We start from the raw sequence: 11,031 nt of genomic DNA, 5'->3' as shown, positions 1-11,031 counted from the left end.
CAGTTGGGCTTCTCTTACGGAAAGTCACTTTATGTGCAGAAGTTATGAGCCGTTTATGTGCCATTAAAATCTCTCCTTTAGTTCAAATTAACTACATTCGTTTTTATCTATAAAATGCTATTGATTAGAGCTGACACCAGAGAAGCAGTCTCACCATTGCACTCACAGCCATGAAAATGAATATAGCATGAAATGACCAGAAATTCTCCCCCAGCTTCCTCCTCTTGTTGCTTTGTGCTGTGTTAAGTGTTTTCTCATGATCAATTACAAGAATACCTATTGGCCAGCCAGTCACTCTTGGAGCTCAGATGCTTTAGTGTTCTTGCTGAACCACAGTAGTGTTCGCAGCATGCCTATTGTTGGTAACTTAATCTGAATACCGTGCTCTATTCTGACTGGATGACTGGGCTAGTATAAAAAATTCCTAATGAGTCTTCTTCAGAGCAGTAATGATTCTATGTAATAATCAGCCCACCACTGTGTTTCTTCTAACTCTGTGCTGCTAATTAAATACATTTTAGCTGCTGGCTTTAGATCAGTGTCATATGATCCTGGTTTGTTTCTACAGAATTAATTTGTTCTCTGTTTCAGCTTTGGTTCTGTGGTATTTTAGTCACAGCTGCATTTGTAAAGTCATTATACTCAACAAATATACACAAAATACACTGGAGTACAGACATTTACCCCATGAACGCTATTTTGTCAAAAGAAAAATGGCACTAAACTGTTACTGGGGTGGTACCCTTTATGTCACTGGGGTGGTACCTTCAAGGATACATCTTTAGTACCTTTAGTTAAGGGACACACCATTGTGCCATATTCCTTTGCCGTTGTATTTTTTAAGCTGTATTGACTCCACACACCCTCGATTCCAACTGTTTTCTTTTATTTTTCTGTTTTAAAACATTTTTTTTTTTTTATTAGGTTATGTAAAGGAGGGGGGGTTATTTAAGGTTCACAGCTGGACTTTAAGACCATTGTTGTACCTTTAAGGGCATAAATGCATTATTTGTACCTTGTTGAACAAAAGTGTATGCGTCCAGTAATTTTTTTCTGATAGTGTAGACTTACTATTGTTATTAAAGGACTCAGTTTTTACTTAATTATTTACCTTACTGTCCACTTGAGGTTTGTGTAATTTTATGTACCAAACCATTTTCCAATCTCTCTTTACCTTCTAGAATTAAACAGCCTGTTTTTTCTGTGCCTTTAATGGTGACATATTCAAAAACCCTTTGTACTGATTGTGCCTTGTATTGTAAGATATTATAAGATTGTTTTTAAGCACTGATAAAAAACTTTTGTACTAGCTGCTTTTTCCAGTGATTGTATTAAAGGTATGCAGTTACATTTTTGTATGCAACACATCTCTTTACAGATAGTTCTCAGTTTTGCACCTGAGCTTATTGTATCTTAAATTTAGTGCCACTGGGGATTTTAATTTCCTAATGGCTCCAACTAAGAAGAAAGAGCCTCTTGATAAGTGTTTAATCCCATGATCACACCCCTCTGTCCTCCTGCTGAAATAGCGCTTAACCCAAATTTGACTGGAATGGAGGAATGCTGGAAACACAAAAAGTCACCAACCTCAAAGCAGACTGTCTGGAGTCAAGGTCTTACTGTAATAATCAGCTGCACTAAATGAGCTCGGCCACCAACATGTTATCTGTCTACACAGATAACAAAACTCTCCATGAGATCAGATTCTTTAGCTTTGTTCTCATTTGTGTTAATGTAATGAAGAGGCTTAACACAAGCTGCAGCTGTGATGTAAACCAAATCTAATTTTCTCATTGAGCTCATTAACAGTGGTGTAGGAATTCAATTTAAAAGTATTGTACTAAAGTAACTTTTATTGCAATCTACTGAGAAATTTCTGGCGGGAAAAAGAACATACATTTGGCTTGTGTTAAAAGTTCATAGACGTCCGAAAGTATATGAATAGTTGTATATACAGTACAAGTAGAGAAAAATGTTTGCCTATGTTTCTCTTAACCAATTGGTTAAGAGAAACCATTTCACTTCAAACCACTCCAAATTACTTTGTTTACATCTCAATGACTGAATAATGACATTTTGAGAAGTTAATGGACTTTAACTAACTTAACACATACTTTTTACTTTATTACCATTTGCCACAGTCCTGTAGATTCAAAGTATGCACTGCATTCTGTTCTTTATAGGAGTATTGAAATTATAGGAGTATTGAAATTAGGTTTACTAGTTCAAATAAACCCTTAAATAGCCGGGGCCCACTGGCAGGCCCAAAGTTTTATTACGCTTTTGCATTGAAGTCCCAGTGGATACTGAATTATAAGCCTTATGTATGCAATAAGCCTGGAACTTTAAGGGGTTAAAGCAGGCTGAACTCTCCAGGTTTGTAAATCTCCAGAACCAGGATTAAGCACTCCTGATTTAAAGCAACACTATGTAGGATTTGGGGATTTGGAGACCTCTCTGGTGGAAATATATGATTGCATGCAATATGTGGAAGAACATTTTGTAAAGTCGGTTGTGCTTGGGGTTCCCATAAGCAGATGAATCTGACATTCGCAAGCACGTTAAAAGAGTATTCAAATCAAAATGTGGTAAAGGATGTGTCATTTAAGGATGTATAATGTTGATTTTGCTTTTGAGACCTAAACATCTAGTCAGGTCTGCTTTTTGAGACTGTGAGTGTGACATTAATAAATAAAGACATTTGTTGGGTCTGAAAAATTCCCACCAAATCCGTCCTGGTACCTCTGATTTTTAAATGATTACTTCAGGCTTTACAGGGCGACTCACAGCGGCGCAAACACACCACATTTTAGTGTGTTCCTTTCCACACTCAGTAATGCTACTTATTTCAGTTTTAACAAAAAATATTATATAGTGCAGCTTTAATTGCTCTCATATCTTATAATAGTATTAAATTAGATTTTTGACAGTGGAGATTCTCAGATCTGTTGTAAAAAGACTTGCATCACTGTCGCTCTTGTTGCTGTTTTGTGGGTTTTCAAATGCTGAATGTCAGTGCAGTTTTTATTAAACTATTCAAACTGTGAATGCTCAGGTATATTTTTGACTTTTAATTATATCACTTGTATTGTCAGTATGAATGCCAGAACCTTTGAAATCTGAGAAAAAGACCATAAAAACCACAAAAAAAGCATCATTTGAGGTCTTATCCTGTATCATCAACAGCTCTCATATTTTCATGTTGCTGATCTTATAACAGTTTGCAACAGAGGAATCAGTGTTCAGAATTAGTATTTGGTCTAAGTGAAATGCCCCACTGTGCAGCCCCACAAATGTAACTTTAGAACAATCTCAAGAGTTTAATTAGCCATTGTTGCACTCTATAGCTCAGAGCTCACAGTATTACCCCAAGTTTGTTATTTGGAATTCAAAATTCCATGACGTTGTGCCATGGAGCAAATCTTTAGTGGGTAATTAAATGCAAAGCACGTCCCTGAGGAGAAAGACTGAGTCATCCTACACAGCTATTGCAGAGATAAACACACACACACACGTACACAGACACACACACTATTCTCTTCATGTTGCAGGAAGCTGATCACATTTGCTCTGCCTTCTGTAAGAAAGTAAGCTATATGTCTTGTGCAATCTTGTAACCTGTGAGAGACCTTTACGTGTCCCACCTCCCCCCATCCTCCTCCTGCACATGCAGTCATAGGTCGTGTTGCTATGGCAATGCAGCAGCTCGTCTCTGAGGGCATTGGAAAAAGGGTTGTAAAGTGGTGTATTTTATGTCCAGTATTTCCGCTGTGAAAGTACAGTGCTGCAATCAGTGGGAATGGACTGAGGCGGGTAATCTCTGCAGGCTGAGTGCGCTCTGAATGAGGCGTGTGCTGGCTGAGCATGCAGAGCATTCATGCATCCACTGCTTAAAGGAGAGTTGACCTTGGATAGGACCTCCGCCTAAAGCAATACTCTCATCATCTACCTAACACTACTGCACACAAACAAACATGGGTAAAACATTCACTAATATCATTCATTAACACATATCATACATTTTTGAAGTATGAAGTCAGGAGCATCATGATATAAAGCTGTATCTCAGTAAATGGTTCTGGGGCATTACAAGTTGCTGATGGAAACATGAAGAGCATGAGCTATTAGAAGAGAATTCACTCTTATCAGCCAAGAAACTGAGTCTGGGGAGAAGATGGATGTTTGTCAAGACAATGACCTCAAAATTAGTTTCCAAAGGAGAAGGTTAAGGTGCTTGCACTGCCTAGCCAATGTCCTGATTTGAACCCCATTGAAAGTTTATGGAGGATTTTGAAATTGCCAGCCCATCAGAGGGACCTTCACAACCTAGGGGAATTATAGACTGTTTGCCAAGAGGAACAGTCTAAAACTAGAGCATAATGCTGCAAAAAGTGAATTACTTCTTAGGGTTGTCTTCTCAAAGCTGAAATTGTCAACAATGGCTTTGCAACAAAGCACTAATGTTAGTCATTTGTGGTGTCAGAATACTTTCCTATCAGTTTCATTTTTGTAAAGCCAAAAGACATTATGTGTGTAAACCTGAAGTGGATATATACACTGAATTAAAAAAATTATTTAAATAACAAAAACAAAAGTGTCAATACATTTTTCACCACACTGTACAGACACACACACACTTGACTCCTGGGCTTTTTTGTCCTTAAGGAGATCTGGGGGCAGAGCTGTGTGATATTAATAACTGTGTATGAATCACTGATTCCAGGCTAAATGTTCCATGTGGTCGTTGCCTGAGGGAAAAAACAGTTGACACTGACACACACATGCACGCTGTCCCCAGAGCAGGGACCTGTCAGTGCATCGCGAGGTCGTCTCTTTGTCACCATGTGGTCACAGCTCAGAGGGTCCCCGCCTTGTGTCTTAATCTGAAGGATCAGAGCATTCAGGCGAGCCATGATGGCTGAACATTTGGGGGTCTTTTCGGTTTGCGGATTAGGGTTCATTTCTAGGACAGCCTTTATTCAATCGAAATGTCATTTCCTGAGACAATGGGGGGTTGAGCAGGGGCCATGTCCACGTCCCTCTTCCAGCTGATATGATCCATGTATCTGCACTAATTCAGTTGTATTGACAGGCAACAGTGAGGAGCGTGATACGTAAAATACAAGTGTGTAAATGTGTTTATACATTATATGTTACACTAAGAGGTAGCCACGATTTTCTAGCTGGTGCTGCTGAATGAGTATTATTTAGTAGTTTTGTTATTCATCATGAATGCAGGTTGGTCAAAATGGACTGAAGACACAGAATGTATATACAGGACATTATATTGTGTTTGAATACTGATATGAATGGTTTAAACATGTGTTCCTATTATACGAAGAAAAATGCTTGCATTTTGTCACCAGCATATAGTACTGTGCAAAAAATCACAGACCATCCTTCATTTATTTAATACTGTGCTAAGTTCATTGTTAAAATTGAAAGAAGTAGCATTTCTGAATCGGGGGGTGAATATGGTGTGCATGTGTGTGTGCGAACTGAAGAGCTGAAAAGCTTGAGTAAAAAGACCGAAAAGTCTAGCTGACTAAAGCCACTGAAAAGTGGCCAGCCTATGTTTTGTGTTTTGTTTTGATTTGATGTCTGAGTTTGGTGTGAATTAAAGTAGATATGGCTGCTGCAAACCTCAATCCTGCCTCCAGCGTCCTCCTTGAGCCTGGGGTAGCACATGCGGTGCTACATCTACAAATTCCCAAATTTTACATAGTGTAGCTTTAATTTCCAGTTGAAATAACCGTTACGTGCAGGTTATTCATTTTCTAGCATCAGGAAAAGGCAGAAAACATACATTTAACAGAATATTACACAAAAGTCTCAACTAAATATAATATCACATTTGAGATCTGGACTCTGGGGTGGTCAGTTCACTGTTCTGAGAACACCAGCAGCTTCTTGTTCGTCAGTAACAATTTCTTGACAGCTACACATCCTTTCAGAATCATAGTGTTGTCTTCTCACAGTTGAAGGATGGACAGATTTTTTCAGATCTGAAGCAAGAGTGAAGCTTGATTTTCTCCTCTTTCTCAAAGATGAAAGCTTCAGGTGCTGTTTATCTGATGATGACAGTTTTGGTGGTCTACCAGATCTTGCATGGCTGTTAGGAGCCCCATTTTCTCTGTATTATTTAGTAGTTTTTTATTCAAATTTTCACATTTTTGAATTCTAGTTTTTTCCACTTTTTTTTTCCTTTGCTTTCCCTTCCCTTACACAAGTGGATTATATCTAATCCTCTCAGAAATCTCCAGAAAAATTAGGAACTTGTACTGATGGGTGGTTCACCTCTTTTGCACAGTAGTGAAACAAATCTTACACAAAATGTTTTTAAATGAATGTTAATGTAATGAGAATACCAAGTAATTTTGTATCATTTCTATTGGTTCATTCATTGTGAAACGATCATGCACAGTAAAGGGCTGAAAACATTTTAAAATGATGTACAATAATAAAAACAACCAGCAAGGAGCCACATTTAGTGTTAATGTTATATTAACCTAAGCATTAGCCAAATAGATGAATCTGCTATTTAAACTGAATTGCTAGTCTTTGAAAAGTGTGGTTTCCAAGTTGTTCATATTGGTGGAAGCACTGGCTAAAACTGAAAGTGAAGACTGTCTCTTTTCACTGGCGCTGTGGTAAACAGAGCAGGAATTGGTTAGACATGCAGTGGCGACACTGCCCAGTTCTTTTGATGTGAAAACCAAATAATGGCCTGTCTCAGAGCTTCAGACTCTTGACTGACACTCCATTCAGCATCAGTGACATGAGTCAGCCTGTCTGCTTTATCTATAATGGAGATCAGTGTGTTGACCAGGCAGACTGACTGCTGTGTGTGCTTGTGTGTATGTGTGTGTGTGTGTGTATGTGAATGATCCCAGCCCCTGGCCTGATTCACCCAACGCAGCTAATGTTTTGGTTGGCTGAACACTTCTACTGAGGCCCAGGCTTCAGTGAATGCAAAAATATAACATCATAATTGCAATCCTATCTGACTATTGATATGCCCTCCAGTCTCTACCATATTAACTAAGGATAGCTTTAATTAAGTGGAGGAGGGGTAATAGACTGTGTTGTTGTTTGTCTTATGTTTGAACTGGGGTTAAATCCTTTACATCTAGATTAATTTAATCTCACACTCTTAATTTATTGCACTTCCCACCCATTGTGTATACAAGCACGAAGAGGGCTTACTGCATAATGCCATGATTGCCTGCCATTGTTTTTCCCAGACAGCTTGTTGGCAGTGTTTTGGTGTATTGATGCATGAGCATTTCCTTTTCATATGCATAGCAGTGAAGCTCATTAGTGCTTCATTGTTTGTAGTCTCCAGACCAGCACCACTTAATTACAGTGCTAATATTATGTAGGTTCATCAGGTCTAAAAAGCATTATGTTTATTGCATGAGGCCTGAGGTTACAGCCACCTCAACATGCTCCCAAAACTGTATGGAATTTTGGAGCCAAACAGTCAAACTGGAACAATGAAAACTGCTAGCTCAGAGCTATAAGCAAGGACATGAGGGTATTTGACCTCGCTGACTTCATAAAAACTGTTTAAACAAAGGAATTATATTTTTAGACAATGTTTCTGCAGATAACCAGCTATTAGGTTCTCCATCTGTATTTTTTTTTGCAAATTTGAGATGGCTAAAGTACTTCCAAAAGATTAAATTGGCAGATGTTTTATGTCCTGCTATGTTATTCTGTTTTTTGTGTGTGCAAATCCGTCATGACCCTGTCCATATAACCTATTGATGCAAATTGGCAATAAAGCACTACTAAGACTAAATCAAGATTCATCAAAATCCACACAAACTATCCACACAAACTATCCACACTTACTGCCACTATCCACACTATCTCTCCACACTGTCTACCACTATCCACACTCACTCTCCACACTTTATACTTATTGCCACTATTCACACTAACTGTCCACGCTTACTGCTACTATCCACACTTAGGGGAGACGTATGGGGAGGTGGGGGAGTCAGGATGATTCTAAAGGCCTATGGCTGACAGGGGCCCTAGAAGTTTAGAATATTAGTTTTTTTTCAATACTGATTTATTAACATATCATAATTAATATATTTAACTTACGTTGTACAACCCACAACCATACCAATGAACCAGTCTGTCTCCCCATCCCCATAGCCCTACCAATGAATCAGCCCTGTCTCCCCATCACCATACCCCTACCAATGAACCAGCCCTGTCTCCCCATACCCCTACCAATGAACCAGCCCTGTCTCCCCATCTCTCAGTCTGTGGAAATTTCTTTTTTATTATTGTGAAAAAAAGAAAAATGATTAAATCATTTTCAGGGATAAGAATTCAATACTGTAATTATTTTTTCTACAGTTTGTTTTCAAATATAGCTAAGTGTTTTACAAATTTGTGTGTGTTGTTGTGTTTGTTTTTTGTAATAAAGAGGTACAAATGCCATCATATTTGCAATTTTAGGTTAGTGAGTGTCCAGTTTACAGCTTTCAGTGCATTTAGGGATTAACATGCTAACATTAGCTAATTTTGAACCCTCAGGGTATTGTTTTAAATAGCCAGCTAGCTATCCACACTAACTATCCGCACTTAATGCCACAGTCCACACTAACTATCTAAACTAACTACCACTACTAACTTCCCTCACTATACGCTCACACTAATTACCCACACTAATTGCCACTATCCACACTAACTTTTGACATTAACTACCCACGCTACCTATCCATGTTAACGACCACTATCCATTCCATCCATCCTAAGCATCCATACTATCCAACTGCCACTATCCATGCTAACTGCCCCTATTCATAAACCAACTATGGCTACCCATACTAACTGCCACTATCTTTACTTATTATCCACACTAACTTCCCACACTATGCACTCACACTTACTGCTATAATCCACACTAACTATTGACATTAACTATCCATAACAACTGTCAATATGAACCACATTATCTACCACTACTCAATATATCCAATCTATCCACACAAACTGCCTTTATACACGCTAACTGTGGTTTGCAAGCTGTTGCTCTCTACAGATCATGTTTTAGCCTATTATTACCCAAACCACCAGAATTCCTGAGACAATCAGCCAGTGCTTCATATCATGCTGAATTATTGAAAGATGTAGATTTCCAGACACTAACAGGGGAATAAGCGGTAGAGCATGATTCTGCTGATGTTGCATTGGACATTCCTAGAGCATCTGCAGAGGGATGGGCAGTTTGTCACAGGAACTCCAGTGCTGTCAAAACAAAGGCAGACTTCTCTTTACTCTAATGGCACACTCCATCTTTCCAGAATATCTTCTCTCTCTTTCTCTCTCTTTCTCTCTCCATCCATCCCACGGTTTCAGTTGTTTACAAAGAATCAAGTCCAGGCTATTCGTCTCTCTATTGCTCATTGTCTCACATACTAAACATATATTGTGTGACTCTCATTAGCTGACAAGTTTTGGTCAGTTTCCTTGGAACTTTGTATCAATATGAGCCATATGACTGGTCAATGTGTTGCCTTCTCTCCCCTCCTTACTTCTCAGCCTGCTTCGAAAATTATTGCTGACCACGCATTAGGAACGAATATCAGTGCGTCAGAGTGGTTTATGTGAATACTTAGCAAATGAATAATGTGTAGCGAGTCCCAGCCCACAGAATGCCTAATTGCCATCACTGATGAGTGTACCGTCTGACCTTGGTATTTGTTAGTCTTTGGTTTGGTTTCTCAGTTGCAGTGCTCATTTGACTTTATCGTGCGGGTTCCCCTTTCTCGCCGCAGAAGCAGAGAGCCTGCTTTTGTCATTAGAGATTGTTCTGCCAACAGGAACACGGAGTAGCCAAGCATTAGATTGAACTCTGTGTTTGGTTAACCCCTCAACCAATCTCTGCCAGAGGACGAAATGGACCTTGTGAATGACGATATCACTTCATCTGGTAAAAACACAAAAACTGCAGCCTTTGCCTATTGTCTATCTGATTCATCATATGGGCACTACCAATCTTAATCAAGTTCTAGATTAATGTTAGCAGACAGAGGTTCAGATAGCATTGTAGATAACACCATCAACCCACATACTGAAGATAGAGGGTTTATTCCTCATCTTGGGAGGAAAACCACTGTTGTACCAATAAGCGTCTTTGGGCAAGACACCTAATGCTACATTTGCCACTTTATCATAAGTATATCTCTAGTTAAGACTGGCTCCTAGATATGTAAATAAACAGTGACATGCATGATAACGACCTGGCTCCTTCAGTAAAACCATTTGGTGGCACTGACAAGTGTTTGAAGTTTAATCAAGATCATCCTGTACCACCTCATGCTAATCCTATATAGAGAGACAATGGGAAGAGTTTGCAAACACATTCATGTTTCTTTCAGATAGACTAGTTTTGTTCCATCTAAGTATATTGCACGTTATTGACCGTGTCTTAGAGCATATATGTAAGTGCTGTTGAAGCCTACGCTCCGATGCTGATGGGTCAGAAGACTCTTCCTGCTCAAACAGACTGCAGGGGCAGACTGGGATAACGGCATGGATACACGACTCTCTTGAATAATATCCAAATAAAATAGAGAGGAATTCCAGGGTGCGGCAGAGAACGGAGAGAGAGAGAGGGAGGGAGAAAGTGAATGTTGTATTTGCGAGGGGCAGCTATATATATACAAGGAGCTTTTTGTGCAGCTCCTCTCGATGAGGCAGCACGAGGCCCCAGGCCACTCTCAGGAGGCCCGATGCTTATCACAGGCCCAAATATGAGCAGAAAAATGAGAGATTGTTTTTGTTTTCATCCCTCTGAGACAGATAAGGGAGGTCTCCCACAAGACAATTAGACGCTGCTTGTCATGCCTTTGTGTTCAGACACAGCAAAAAGGCACAGACAATCAAACAAGTCTAAACAAACAGGGCTGCTTTTTGCCAGTGTTCATGAAGAAGCTAATAAGACAATACTGTTGCAATGATTAGAGTGTGTTATTCGAGTGAGTGAGTTCTGGAGTCTAGACCTAA

Source organism: Colossoma macropomum, unplaced genomic scaffold, assembly GCF_904425465.1.
Source record: "Colossoma macropomum unplaced genomic scaffold, Colossoma_macropomum, whole genome shotgun sequence".
In the NCBI taxonomy this organism is placed as follows: domain Eukaryota; kingdom Metazoa; phylum Chordata; class Actinopteri; order Characiformes; family Serrasalmidae; genus Colossoma; species Colossoma macropomum.
The sequence above is the reverse complement of the archived record's forward strand: the minus strand, read 5'-3'. Positions refer to the sequence as shown.